The 13,816-nt window shown below is 37.2% G+C and overlaps 1 protein-coding gene and 1 long non-coding RNA gene across 2 annotated transcripts in view; one reads left to right on the forward strand and one right to left on the reverse strand.

Annotated features, from left to right (window-relative positions):
* The window catches only part of LOC136852679 (multiple PDZ domain protein-like), a 1,083,224-nt gene that overhangs the window by 362,198 nt on the left and 707,210 nt on the right, over window positions 1-13,816 (reverse strand).
* LOC136852898 (uncharacterized) overlaps window positions 1-13,816 on the forward strand; it is an 88,175-nt gene that overhangs the window by 59,886 nt on the left and 14,473 nt on the right. The window contains exon 4 of the long non-coding RNA XR_010857260.1: window positions 6,941-7,171. This is a non-coding gene — a long non-coding RNA (uncharacterized lncRNA). The remainder of the gene's footprint in view (window positions 1-6,940; window positions 7,172-13,816) is intronic.

Below are 13,816 nucleotides of genomic sequence, written 5' to 3' on the forward strand. Positions count from 1 at the left end.
ACAAAAATACATTTTTTTTTTAGGTCTGGGAAATTTTATCTTCGTTCTGGGGGACAAAAAACGACAAAAATATATAAATATTTTTTTTAGCTCTGGTGGATTTTATCTTGGTCCTGGGACACAAAAAACGACAAAAGTACATTATTTTTTTTTTTTTTTTTTAGTTCTGGTGTATTTTATCTTCGTCCTTGGCGACAAAAAAACGACAAAAGTATTTTTATTTACTTTTTAATTTTTTAAAAGTTCTGGTGAAGTTTATCTTCGTCGTGGGCGACAAAATATTTTAATTCTTATTTTTTTTAGGTCTGGGAAATTTTATTTTCGTTCTGGGGACAAAGAACAAAAAAATAATATTTTAATTTTAATATTTTTTCTAAGTTCTGGGAAATTTGATCTTCGTTCCGGGCGACAAAAAACCAGACAAAAAGGATTTTTTAATTTAATTTTTTTAGGTTCTGGTGAATTACATTTTCGTTCTGGGCGACAAAAAAAAAAAAAAAAAAAAATTTTTTCAGGTTAAAATTTTTTTTCAGGTTCCATGAATTATATTTCCGCTTTGGGCGACAGACAACAAAATTAATTAATTTTTTGAATAAAAGTTCATATATATATATATATATATATTTTATATAATATATATATATATATATATATATATATATATATATATATATATATATATATATATATATATATATATATATATATATATATATATAATGATGCACAAATAGAAGCCAGATATACAGACAATGAGAGAGAGAGAGAGAGAGAGAGAGAGAGAGAGAGAGAGAGAGAGAGAGAGAGAGAGAGAGAGAGATCGCCCCTCCCACCTGCCAAATCTAGAATGCCAAATGAAAATAAATCTGCAGACATCAACTACAATAAGGGGGCAGCAATTTGACCCGATTTGACCTGTATGGGTCTTGTTCTGTACTGCCATATTTTTTCCCGGGAATTTATGGCGGTTCAGATTGGAATAGAGTGCCATATCTTTTTGGAGACGACGCGGAAAAAGATCTCTCTCTCTCTCTCTCTCTCTCTCTCTCTCTCTCTCTCTCTCTCTCTCTCTTGGGAAAGGTTGTCAAAGGTTTATACTACCTTCTGATTCTCTCTCTCTCTCTCTCTCTCAAGGTTGTCAAGGGTTTATACTATCCTCTGAGTCTCTCTCTCTCTCTCTTTTGGAAAAGTTGTTTTTATATATCATCTCTCTCTCTCTCTCTCTCTCTCTCTCTCTCTCTCTCTCTCTCTCTCTCTCTCTCTCTCTCTCTCTCTCTCTTGGGAAAGGTTGTCAAGGGTTTATACTATCCTCTGAGTCTCTCTCTCTCTCTCTCTCTCTCAAACGACTGTCAAGAGTTTCCACTTTCTCTCTCTCTCTCTCTCTCTCTCTCTCTCTCTCTCTCTCTCTCTCTCTCTCTCTCTCTCTCTGTTTAAGAAGATTGCCAAGCGTTTATATAATTTTCTGACCCTCTCCTAGGAAGAACACTAAAACAAAACAATAATAATAATAATAATAATAATAATAATACTAATAATAATAATAATAATATCAAACTTCCCAACACAGCCAGCACTGACGATAAGATTACCAATCATCCTCACTTAATTCCATCATTCACGCGAAACCAAAAATACAAAGAAAAAAGACAATTCCTCGTTATATTCAGATTATCTCGTAGCAGGTAATTCCCTCAGGCATAAAAAAAAACAATGGAGCTAATCAAAACAATTAGAGAAATAAACAAAACAAAAAAACAATTCAGTGGTACGGCATTTAATGCTAATGGCCTGCGGACTATCTCCCCAGCTTACCTGGGTATGCCTGGGGGACCGTGATCTCTATACCCCCTGGCTTTCCCCCTCCCCTCCTCCCCGTAGACCAGGCAGACCTCTCCATACAAGTCATTAAATTTTGGCAATCAAATACAGCATCTAAATCAATCATGCCGGCCCCAAATCGGGAGGAACCGTTTCAGCCTGATTGGGATCCATTCCTGGCGATAAGGTAATGATAAATGTTTTAACGAGGTCGGTAATTAGATGGTCATTAGTGGGAATGAATGGAAAGGATGATAATAATAATAATAATAATAATAATAATAATAATAATAATAATAATAATAATAATAATAATAATAATAATAATACCAGAATATTTTTAATTACATTTAAATCGTCTAAAAATGGTTAATAAGTTCCATACTCTTTGCAAGGTGGGGAATCATATTAGCATAAAAAGAGACCATTTAGTAATCAAAGAAATTAAAGAGAGAGAGAGAGAGAGAGAGAGAGAGAGAGAGAGAGAGAGAGAGAGAGAGAGAGAGAGAGAGAGAGAGATTCATCAGACGGATTGTCAGTTAAGAGAAAACCCTTCAAGAATGAGACAAATTCGTCTACCTCCCTAACCAACCTCCTACCTCCACCCCCTCAACCTTCAACCTCTCTCCCCCTCCCACCACCCACCCCCGACCTAAAATTCTTTTCAGGAACCAAAATTTTCGGGTCAACAATTCCTAAACTGGAAAGAAAATGAAATTCCGGCTCGGGTCCTTAATCAAAGTGGTGGAGCCATATACGACATAGTTGCCAGAGACCAAATATTTGCCAATTTGCAAAAGGTTAAATTCTCTCTCTCTCTCTCTCTCTCTCTTTAATTCATACACATTTACTGCCATTTTACCTAATTATCTGCTTAAAATTTACAAGTAATTGGCTGTAATGTCTTCATAAAAAACCATTCTTAAGTTGCATCCATACTTTAGTACATGTCTTAGACATGTTGGCAACATATAACACATCACAAACAAGTTGACAACAAGTCAACGACTTGTTTGGTTAAGTTCAAACCAGTGCTTCATGCGATTATCCAGCATTGGCCAAAGGTTCGTTCTCCACTACGGTTGCTGATTTGTTGTCAGCCTATTTGTGATATGTATGCAACAAGATTTCAAAATGTTTACAACATATTTGTGATATGTACTTAACAAGTTTCTGACATGTTTCTGATGTGTTCAACAAGTTACCAATGTGTTTACAACATGGTTGTGATATGTATTCGACAAGTTTCCGACATGTCTGTGCTGTGTATTCAACAGGTTTCCAACATGTTTGTGATATGTATTCAACAAGTTTCCAACATGTTTGTGATATGTATTCAACAAGTTTCCGACATGTTTGTGACATGGTTTCCCGAAATGTGGACGCACTCTGATGGACTTACTCTCTACTCAAACACTGACAGAACAACGCGCCCGTGCGCGCGCGCAAAATTCATTACCCACCGGGAGAATAAGACAAATAACAAGGCACCCTTAAAGCTCTTAATTAATTACGGATAAATATCACTTGCACATCATTAAAACATTTCGAAATTTCACGGCGATGTCATAACGAGAGAGAGAGAGAGAGAGAGAGAGAGAGAGAGAGAGAGAGAGAGAGAGAGAGAGAGAGAGAGCAAAGGCTTGATCTGGGAGGCACTGTTGACAAGACCTCAAGGGGTGAGAGGAGGGTGGCACCAACCTTCCCCCCACCCCACCCCCTGGGGGAGGGGGAAAGGGGAAGGGGAAAGGGGTAGTAAACTCATCCCGTGCACAGGTGTTGAAAATTTATCAAAGTTTTGATTGGTCTCACTCCCCCTCCCCCTCTCCCCCCCTCCCTCCATCCGATATAGGCTGCTATTTGTGCGACTTTGAAGCCTTTTTCTTCTCATATGTTTCAATCTTCGAGGAATCAGATGCTTGAGGTAATAAAAATAATAATAACAATAATAATAATAAATTTATACTCTCATACAGGTCCAAATCTCGTATGAAAAATCACAGGAACTTGCAGCAAACCTAAGAGTGGTCTGGTGCCATCGCAATGAGTCACAATAAGACGTGCGCTTCATAAACTTAAACTGATTACTGCCGTCATCTAGACACTGTTTAATTCCATAAAAAATAAATTTAAAATTTATCATAAGGCCTCATCAAAAGCCCCATTGTCAGGTTGTACCCTGGGAGTAAATAGTTCCACTTTGCAGCTCAAACTTCACGACCTGTCATTCAGGCGTTCATCAGAGAACCTACAATGGTTTTGGCTCGGATAATAAATCACTTTTCACAAACTTTACCTTGAAACAAAGCAAATCAAGATAACGACAAGAAAAACAAATTCAATTTCATCTCGTACAAAACCCAACGACCTCTGAGGAGAATCAGAATTTCCCAAATCTTGGGAGGACGAGATCCCGAGATCCCACGGAATTAGCCGAACAATTTCCGAAAACATTTTAAGAATTCGTCACGCAAGGAAGTAACGTTAACGGAAGCAAGTGCTTGAAGGTTACATCAAGCAATACCACTGACAATTACGACCCCACTCCCAAAATGGGACGGGCGGGAGGGGGGCAACAGACGTATTTTTTGGGAAGTCAGACAGTTGGAAAAGAAGACAAGGTTTACAGCGCATGCGCGCAAAGCATCCGCCATTTTGAATGATTTCCCCAAGGATCTTAAAAAAACTCCGGGTGATACTAATTCTACCTCCTCTCGCTCTCATTAAAGAGTCCTTCTCTCTCTCTCTCCTCTCTCATGTTTGTATCTAGACATGCGTAAAGAGGATGACTTATGCAAATGGCCTCATCATTTATTTCTCTCTCTCTCTCTCTCTCTCCCTCATTCAATATATATTTTTCCTCACTACTTATTTGCTTCAACCTTTCATTATTCATACTGGCTTTCCATTCTCTCTCTCTCTCTCTCTCTCTCTCTCTCTCTCTCTCTCTCTCTCTCTCTCTCTCTCTCCACCTTTCAAACTGCGGCACCTCGTAAAGCTTCAAAATAAATACAACTGATTAAAAGCAAAAGGTCTCCTTACTCTTACACAAACAGCTGATTCAAGCTGATGTGAGCTTTTAAAACTTCAAATATACAAACGCGTCTTTTTGGTTGCAGCTTTAAAATTCAGCTGAAGACTTGAGTTTAACAAGTTTTTGCATTTTTAATTAATCTTTGCTGTTATTAGTCCTGTTCCTTGACTGCGCATGCGTGACTATATATGGTAGACGTTCTACTTGAAAGTTGGTCTTATATAAATAATAATAATAATAATAATAATAATAATAATAATAATAATAATAATAATAATAATAATAATAATAACTGACATTTGAAGGTCTTATAAGTTCTTCTATAATAATAATAATAATAATAATAATAATAATAATAATAATAATAATAATAATAATAATAATAATAATAAATCCCTTACACGTACAAATATTTCTAACACTACAAAATAGAAGTACAAAAATACACACCAAAATTGATCATCAGAGAGAGAGAGAGAGAGAGAGAGAGAGAGAGAGAGAGAGAGAGAGAGAGAGAGAGAGACTTTCCCTCTACCTATCAGACGAGGAATTTCTTCCAATTTCTGAAACTACCCCACTTTAGGGTTCCCGCATAGAAAAAGAATCTTTTTAAGAGAGAGAGAGAGAGAGAGAGAGAGAGAGAGAGAGAGAGAGAGAGAGAGAGGAGCAAGGTAAAAAAAAACTCAAAAGATAAGAAGGCAAAACGCACTAAAAGATAAAGACAAGATTGATGGAGGCGGAATGAAGGAAGAGAGGAGACAGAACAGAGATAGAACAGGCACGGAAGAACAGAAGAACGATTAAGAACTGCGCAGAATTATTGTTCGTCTGAGGAGAAGCCTCAAAAAAATTGCGCGCGATTATTGCTCGTCTAAGGCCAAAGAAATTGCGCAAAATGACTGCTTGTCTGAGAAGCCAAAAAATTGCTCGTCTGAGCCCTAGGAGAGCTGTTAATCAGCTCAGTGGTCTGGTAAAACTAAGGTGTACTTCTTGAGGCCAAAAAATTGCTCGCCTGAGAGGCCAAAAAATTGCTCTTCTGAGAGGCCAAAAAGATTGCTCGTCTGAGAGGCCAAAAAATTGCTCGTCTGAGAGGCCAAAAAAAAAAAAGTTGCTCGTCTGAGAAGCCAAAAAAATTGCTCGTCTGAGAAGCCAAAAAATTGCTCGTCTGAGAAGCCAAAAATTTGCTCGTCTGAGCCCTAGGAGAGCTGTTAATCAGCTCAGTGGTCTGGTAAAACTAAGGTATACTTCTTGAGGCCAAAAATTGCTCGCCTGAGAGGCCAAAAAATTGCTCGACTGAGGGGCCAAAAAATTGCTCGTCTGAGAAGCCAAAAAATTGCGTCTGAGAGGCCAAAAAATTGCTCGTCTGAGAGGCCAAAAAAAAAAGTTGCTCGTCTGAGAAGCCAAAAAAATTGCTCGTCTGAGAGGCCAAGAAATTGCTCGTCTGAGAGGCCCAAAAAATTGCGCAAAGTTATTACTCGTCTGAGAGGCCAAAAAATTACTCGTCTGAGGACAAAAAAATTGCTTAAAATTATTGTTTGTTTGAGGCCAAAAAATTTCGCAAAATTATTTGCTCGTCTGAGACCAGAGACTTCCGCAAAATTATTGAAGGTCTTACGCATACCACCTTTACCCAGGTAATGACAGCTAATGGCATTTTGCTCATACCTTTGAAGGAATGCCAAATCAGTGACATGTGTTGTGGCTGCCAGATGACGTGCTAAGAGAGAGAGAGAGAGAGAGAGAGAGAGAGAGAGAGAGAGAGAGAGAGAGAGAGAGAGAGAGAGAGAGAGAGAGAGAGAACAAACTGTACAAAATATACCTCAAATTACAATACAAGAGAGCATCTAAAAAAACTAGTTTATAGAAAGGTGGCAACTATAATAAAAAAAATTAAATTCTATATAAAATCCCAAAATACTACAAAGCCGCCACCATTTAAGCCTAATCCCTTTAAATCCACGTGGCAAAGGGCGGGGGTGAAAGGGGTGAATAGAAGAAAAATTTTAAAATAAAATTTGAGAATCTAAACAAATTTGTCTTAGAAGCCTTAGGAAATATTTTTCATTATTTTTCTCTTTCTTCCCACAGACGTCTACAGAAATCCCACAGCAAGGCGAAACAGATCCTCTGTAACCAATAGGTAAGGACCATTCCCCCCAAAATCCTCTCCCCAGCTGATGACAGGACTAAAATCGCCCTTATTCAACCTATGCAGAGAGGTCAAATTGCCTTAACACCACATCCTGGGAAATGGCAGAGAGAACTCGCTCTTACGCCACTAACACATAGAGGTCTGTTTACGAAAAAGGGGCCACTGAAGTGAGTATACTGTATCTGTTCCAGGTCGTAGATCGTTTTATAGGTCGTCTTAAACGGCATATGCAAATGGTCCAGTCTTATGTGAAGGTTATTCTACAGGAAGAGTTTTCTGAGCTAAATATAAATATAATAAAAAAATACAGTATATTTTTCTTAAAATGTCAAATAAGGAAATGATCAGTCACTGCAGATCGTACAGTTATAGGGAGAAAGGGCTGTAGGCTTTACAGGTATAAGGGACATATTTTACAAATGGTTAAAATTGACTTGTAATTAGGTACAGGGCTGTTTAGGATAATAATAATAATAATAATAATAATAATATACCTATACATTGAAACTATATATATATATATATATATATATATATATATATATATATATATATATATATATATATATATATATATATATATATATATATATATACATACATACATACATACATACATGCACCCTGACATACACACCCACAATCACCTGAATCAACCACGAGTCCACAGGTCCAAACTAGGCCCCTCAATCACTCAACCACTCACGACAAAAGAACATCACAAACGCAAAACGCCTCCGTTGGGCACCAACGCCCGAAGAATAAGTGAAAGGGAAAGATTCCTTCTCTTTCTCCTTCTTCAGCCAGTAAAGGTTCTTTCCAAGTAGAAAAGATTAAGTCCAAGACGCATTTAAGGCTTATCCCCGTGGGGAAAGGCTGAGAGGGTAGGGGAATTTGTCACGGGGAAATGAGGAGAGAGAGAGAGAGAGAGAGAGAGAGAGAGAGAGAGAGAATGTCGAGGTATACCACGAAATCGTGGGATTTTGGAATACGTCAGAGATAGAATAAGTCTTCAAAATGAGAGAGAGAGAGAGAGAGAGAGAGAGAGAGAGAGAGAGAGAGAGAGAGAGAGAGAGAGAGAGAGAGAGTAGAGTAATGCCGATATATACCATGAAATCGTGGGATTTCAGAATAAGAGAGAGAGAGAGAGAGAGAGAGAGAGAGAGAACAGTCTTCAAAATTACTTCTCTCAAGTACGAAACTGCATTTTGGGGTCTTGGCCCCATACCCTCTCCCCCCCCCTCTAGATATATTTCGGGGGTCTTCTACCCCCCTCCCACCCTTTCCCTGCTTCGCTCCCCACCCCTAATCTCGTATAACCTGCCCATTTTTAGCGGGCGTGTCAGCAATCGTCTCTTTAGGGGTTAAACCTGAATCTCTTCTACTCTTCATTCTTCACCTAATTTCCCACCAGACATGAGAGAGGCACGATACGGGAAATAGAACGGAACAACAAAAACAAATCAAGTACAATACATGTATTAAGTGGGAGACAACAGTCCCATATATCTTCTCCATTCTGTATCTAATTTTCCATTAGGCATGAAACAGGTATGATACAGGAATTGAAAAGACGAAACGAAACGCCTACCAAAAACAAATCAAGTACGAGACAGGTATTGAAACGAAAAGCCAAAACAAATGGTAAAAAACAATTAAAAAACCATAATAAAAATAACAAACCAGCAACTCAAGAACCTCTTAACATTCGTAGGGGACAGGTACAAACAAATGCAGCAGTGACCAAAAAACAAATCAAATGCACACAGCAGTATCAAACCGAAAAGCCAATACGAACGGTAAAAAAAATATAGAAAAAAAAAGTGAAAATTGATAAAAATAACACAAACCAGCAACTCAAGACCTTCCACTAATACTCGTACGAGACAGGTACAAAAAGACCCGACAATAAAATCTACAAAATTAAGGCGAAACAAATGACGCCGGAGACTCCAAGCGGCTATTAGAGAGAGAGAGAGAGAGAGAGAGAGAGAGAGAGAGAGAGAGAGAGAGAGAGAGAGAGATTGGAAGAGGAGATGAAGAGGGTCCCATCTGTTGCAAGATTTCAAGAGTGGGTATATACGTCGTCTGCTGTTGTAGCTGCTGGTCTGAGAGAAGAGAGAGAGAGAGAGAGAGAGAGAGAGAGAGAGAGAGAGAGAGAGAGAGAGAGAGAGAGAGAGAGAGAGAAAACATATTGATAATATATATATATATATATATATATATATATATATATATATATATATATATATATATATATATATATATATATATATATATATATATATATATATATATATATATATATGTGTATATAATATATACACACACATATACCATACAATAAGAAAATCCAGGAAACTTTAACTCTTTTATAACAACAAAATCTTTTTCACAAAGGATGAAGTTGCACGTCCCACCATTCCTTTGCTCATAAGCATGGAGAGTAATTCCTTGGTTTTAATAATATATATATATATATATATATATATATATATATATATATATATATATATATATAATATAATATAATCATCACAAAATAATCAAACCATCTGCCACTATTCACAAAAGAGTATTATTATAAAAATCCTCTTTAAAAAAAATACCTTAATAATCCTAAAAAAAAAATTCCTGAAATAAATCCTGGTAAATCCACAAACACGCATCACATCAATCAATCCGTTCCACAAAACATGACACGGGAATGCAGACCCTTTGTCCCAAGGAACAATGATTTATTTATAAATATAGATACATAAATACTATTGGTTATATTCCTGTCATGGGTTTCTGTGGTGGGGGGGGGGAAATTGGGAGGGGGGAAGAATGGAGGGGAGTAGGTGGGGTGAGTCAGGAGTTGAGCTAGAGGGGAAGGGGGGGGAAAGGTGTTGTTTGTTTATATTTAAGGGATGGGGGAAGGTGAGAATTTTAAAGTGAGGTGGTGATGGAGTGGTTATACCATATAGAAGTGGTTCGGGAGAGGTTTATAGAATGGGGATTGATAGGTGGGTAGTGGGTTGTATCCAGGGAAGGGGAGGGGTTGTAAGGGGAAGGGGGAAGGTGTTGTTTGTTTATGTTTCTTCATGAGATGGGAGAAGGTGAGTGGTGGTATGAGGCACTGATGGAATGGTGTATTATATAGAGGTGGTTTGGGAGGGGTTTATAGGATGGGGATTAATAGGTGGGTAGTGGGTTGTACCTATGGGGAAGGAGAGGTAGGAGATGGATTTACAGGGGGTAGGGGGTTTAAGTGTAGTGGTATATCAAATAGAAGTGGTTGGGAAGGTTTTTAAAGAACAGTGACTGAGAGATACGTAGTGGGTTGTACCCAGGGGTAAGGGAAGGTGGTAGGATAGAGATTCCAGGGGAAGGGGAGACGGGGGTGGGGAGGATCCCCTTACCACCCCCAACCATCAAAACACAAATCTATTTACAAAGAGAGAGAGAGAGAGAGAGAGAGAGAGAGAGAGAGAGAGAGAGATCAAGTGCGCCTGAAATAGATTTCTTTTTATCTATTTTTATTTATTTTTTTATTTCCTGGTCGTCGCTTTGTTCGTCGGCATTCGAGGGATGCCACGATGACCTTTGCCCTTGTGACGCCAGAGTGTTTTTTTATGTTTGTAAATAAATAAATATAAATATATAAATAAACAGATCTGCTTGTCAACAAATATAGAAATATTATTTGGAATTATTATTGTAAAATAATAATAGTTTTCTGTGTACAGAAATATATCTATCAATTGCATATATTATTTTTATACAAAAGTTAAGGATAAAAAGCAATAATTTTGGAGTCTTAAACACACACACACACACACACACATATATATATATATATATATATATATATATATATATATATATATATATATATATATATATAAATATATAAATATACTGTATGTATATATATATGCATATGTATATATATAAACATATATATCAAGAAATCTAAAAAAAATATTAAAACTAAAAAAATATACATTCGAACTTTGAAAACACAAATACTGATAATCCCAACCCCTACCCCCCAAAAAAGGAGAAACCCCACCAGCATCCTAAATTAACCCTTCCAACCAGAGATCACAAGAGCCAAATCTGTGTGGCTGGGCTCTCCCCTCCCCCTTCTCCAAACGCCCCCTGTACAAAATCTACCCTGGGACGCATATTGACATTTTCCCCAAATCCATCTCAATTCCTCTATTTAATATATTTTCCATTTCTCGCCTGGCCAATCCCCTTCTACTGAGGAGTTGAAGGGAAAAAAAGGTTTATTAAAAATGATAAAAATAGGATTTGATGAAAAAAATGTATTAGAAAACTATTTAAAAGAGGATTTCTGAAAAAAGTCTATTACAAAATATAATCAAAAAAGGATCTGAAGGATAAAATGTATTGAAGGATTTCTGAGAGTTACTTAAACCCTGAACATTAAGGAAGGGCAAATATTGAAGACAAATAAATATGTAAAATGTTTAAATTTCAGCATCGGTGGGTCTGGTCAGTGGCTGGATTGGTGATCACCAATCTAAAAGGCCCAAGGGATGGAGTTAGGACCTCACCCAACAAAATCAATGCTAGGAAACTTACAACAGACCTTAGGAGTTTTATGTGAAAGGCAACAGTCTTACTGTAAATTATTATGCCACTGTGATATTATAGCAACGGTTAATTAGACTTGAGTTTTTCACTATCGTGTCCTGGCAACCTACCACTCAAGAAATCGGACGCACAGTCGGCCCATAGGTTGCATAAAGCAGAAAGTTAGTTGCTTAAAACATAGACATTAATATTCTTAAAAAAATATTTGGAAACACATGAAAAATAGAAGCGTTTGAAACGTGTTGATTATCTTCTATTACATTCCAATAAACCTTTCTCTCCCTCTCTCTTTCTCTCTCTCTCTCTCTCTCTCTCTCTCTCGATAAAGAATGACTGTCAACAACAGAAGCTTGATGTTCTATGGAGTCAAGTGGGTTTAATCTACCAGATTATTACATTCAATCAGGACCGGATTGTTCAAGGGAGAGAGAGAGAGAGAGAGAGAGAGAGAGAGAGAGAGAGAGAGAGAGAGAGAGCCCGTTACCTTCTTCCTTATTCTATTCTACTTCCTTCTTACTTCTTCACAATACTTTAAACATTATCATAAAATATTTAGCTTTTTTTTTAACTTCACTATCCAACGGTCACCATCACGTCTCACAATCCTCTCCAGCAGCATTACTACACAATCCCCAACACACATCACCATCATCACCACTCCATCACTCAGAATCATCTCCCACTCACCATCAATATACTGTTCTCTCAGTGTCCAGGTAACAAATCCACCTGATAAAAGATATTCACTGCTACTCTCTTCATATCATCACTATCCAGTTCTCCTGTTCATCATCCTCCTCCATCCATCCTCCTCCATCACCACCCTCACCATCACCACCATCAATCTCCTCGCAAAGAAAACTTATATATAAAATAAGTTCCCAGTTCGAGAACAGGCTTCAAAACAACGCCATTGTGTCTCGTTTCCTACTCTATCTCTCTATATACCTTCCCCCCTCCCCTTCGCCACCCCCAAAGAACTACCCTTCTCCCTCCTCCTCCTCATCCCTCCCCCTTCCCCCCCCCTCTCTCTCTCTATTAAGCATTATAATACCCTTGAGAGAATGAGGTTCTCCAAATATATTACATATGCTAATGAAGCATACACCTTTCTACACATGAATGTACTTATGTATACTTAAGTATACTTTATATACATTCAGATATGGAGGTCTGTATGCCGGTGTAGACTGTATTTGAATAGATGTGTTTCGTATGAATTGGACGTATGTATAGCCTTTACAAATATAACATGTATACGCGCACAGAAATGTACAAATATGCTCAAATATGTATGAATGCAAAAATATATCTCTCTCTCTCTCTCTCTCTCTCCATACATATATTATATATATATAAATATATATATATATATATATATATATATATATACATATAAATTTATATATATATATGTATATATATATATATATATGTATATATATACATATGTGTATATATATATATATATATATATATATATCCTACAACATATCAGTGTCATAAAACTAGAACCAAAAAGAAGCAATCACACTTAAAACTTTTCAAAAGAGTATATAAACTCGAGAATCAATGAAAATGTCATTTGGAAAAGAATCAGCTTAAAACTTTTCAAAAGAAAAAAACTCGGTAACAAAACCTTTGACATCTGAGAGAAAGAAAAACCCTTGAGAGAGAGAGAGAGAGAGAGAGAGAGAGAGAGAGAGAGAGAGAGAGAGAGAGAGAGAGAGAGCAAATGGGAATGGAAGTTCGAAAACGGTCATGGTGTTTGAAAAAGAGATTGTTTTTACTTCAACAACACTGTAAAAGTATTGATATATGATGTCCGGTTTATATATATAATTTTTTTAAATATATTTTTTTGACTGCTTAAAAAATTGTGGGTTTAAATTCCGTGCTTCTGGCAACGATATAGGATAGGCCACCACCAGGCCGTGGTTAAAGTTTCATGGGCCGCGGCTCATACAGCATTATCCCGAGACCACCGGAAGATAGATCTATTTTCGGTGGCCTTGATCATACGCCGTAGCGGCTGTAGAGAAAACTCGATTGCGCCGAAACAAAAATTATTAACTTACACTTCAAACATTTTTAACTGCAAGACTGGGCCATGAAGAGCTGAACAACAAAGCCGCACAACAACAACAACAAAGAACAACAACATTTCAAAACTTCCATTACAACTGTAGGTGAAAAACAACTTG

This window comes from Macrobrachium rosenbergii, chromosome 26 (assembly GCF_040412425.1).
Source record: "Macrobrachium rosenbergii isolate ZJJX-2024 chromosome 26, ASM4041242v1, whole genome shotgun sequence".
Taxonomy (NCBI): Eukaryota; Metazoa; Arthropoda; class Malacostraca; order Decapoda; family Palaemonidae; genus Macrobrachium; species Macrobrachium rosenbergii.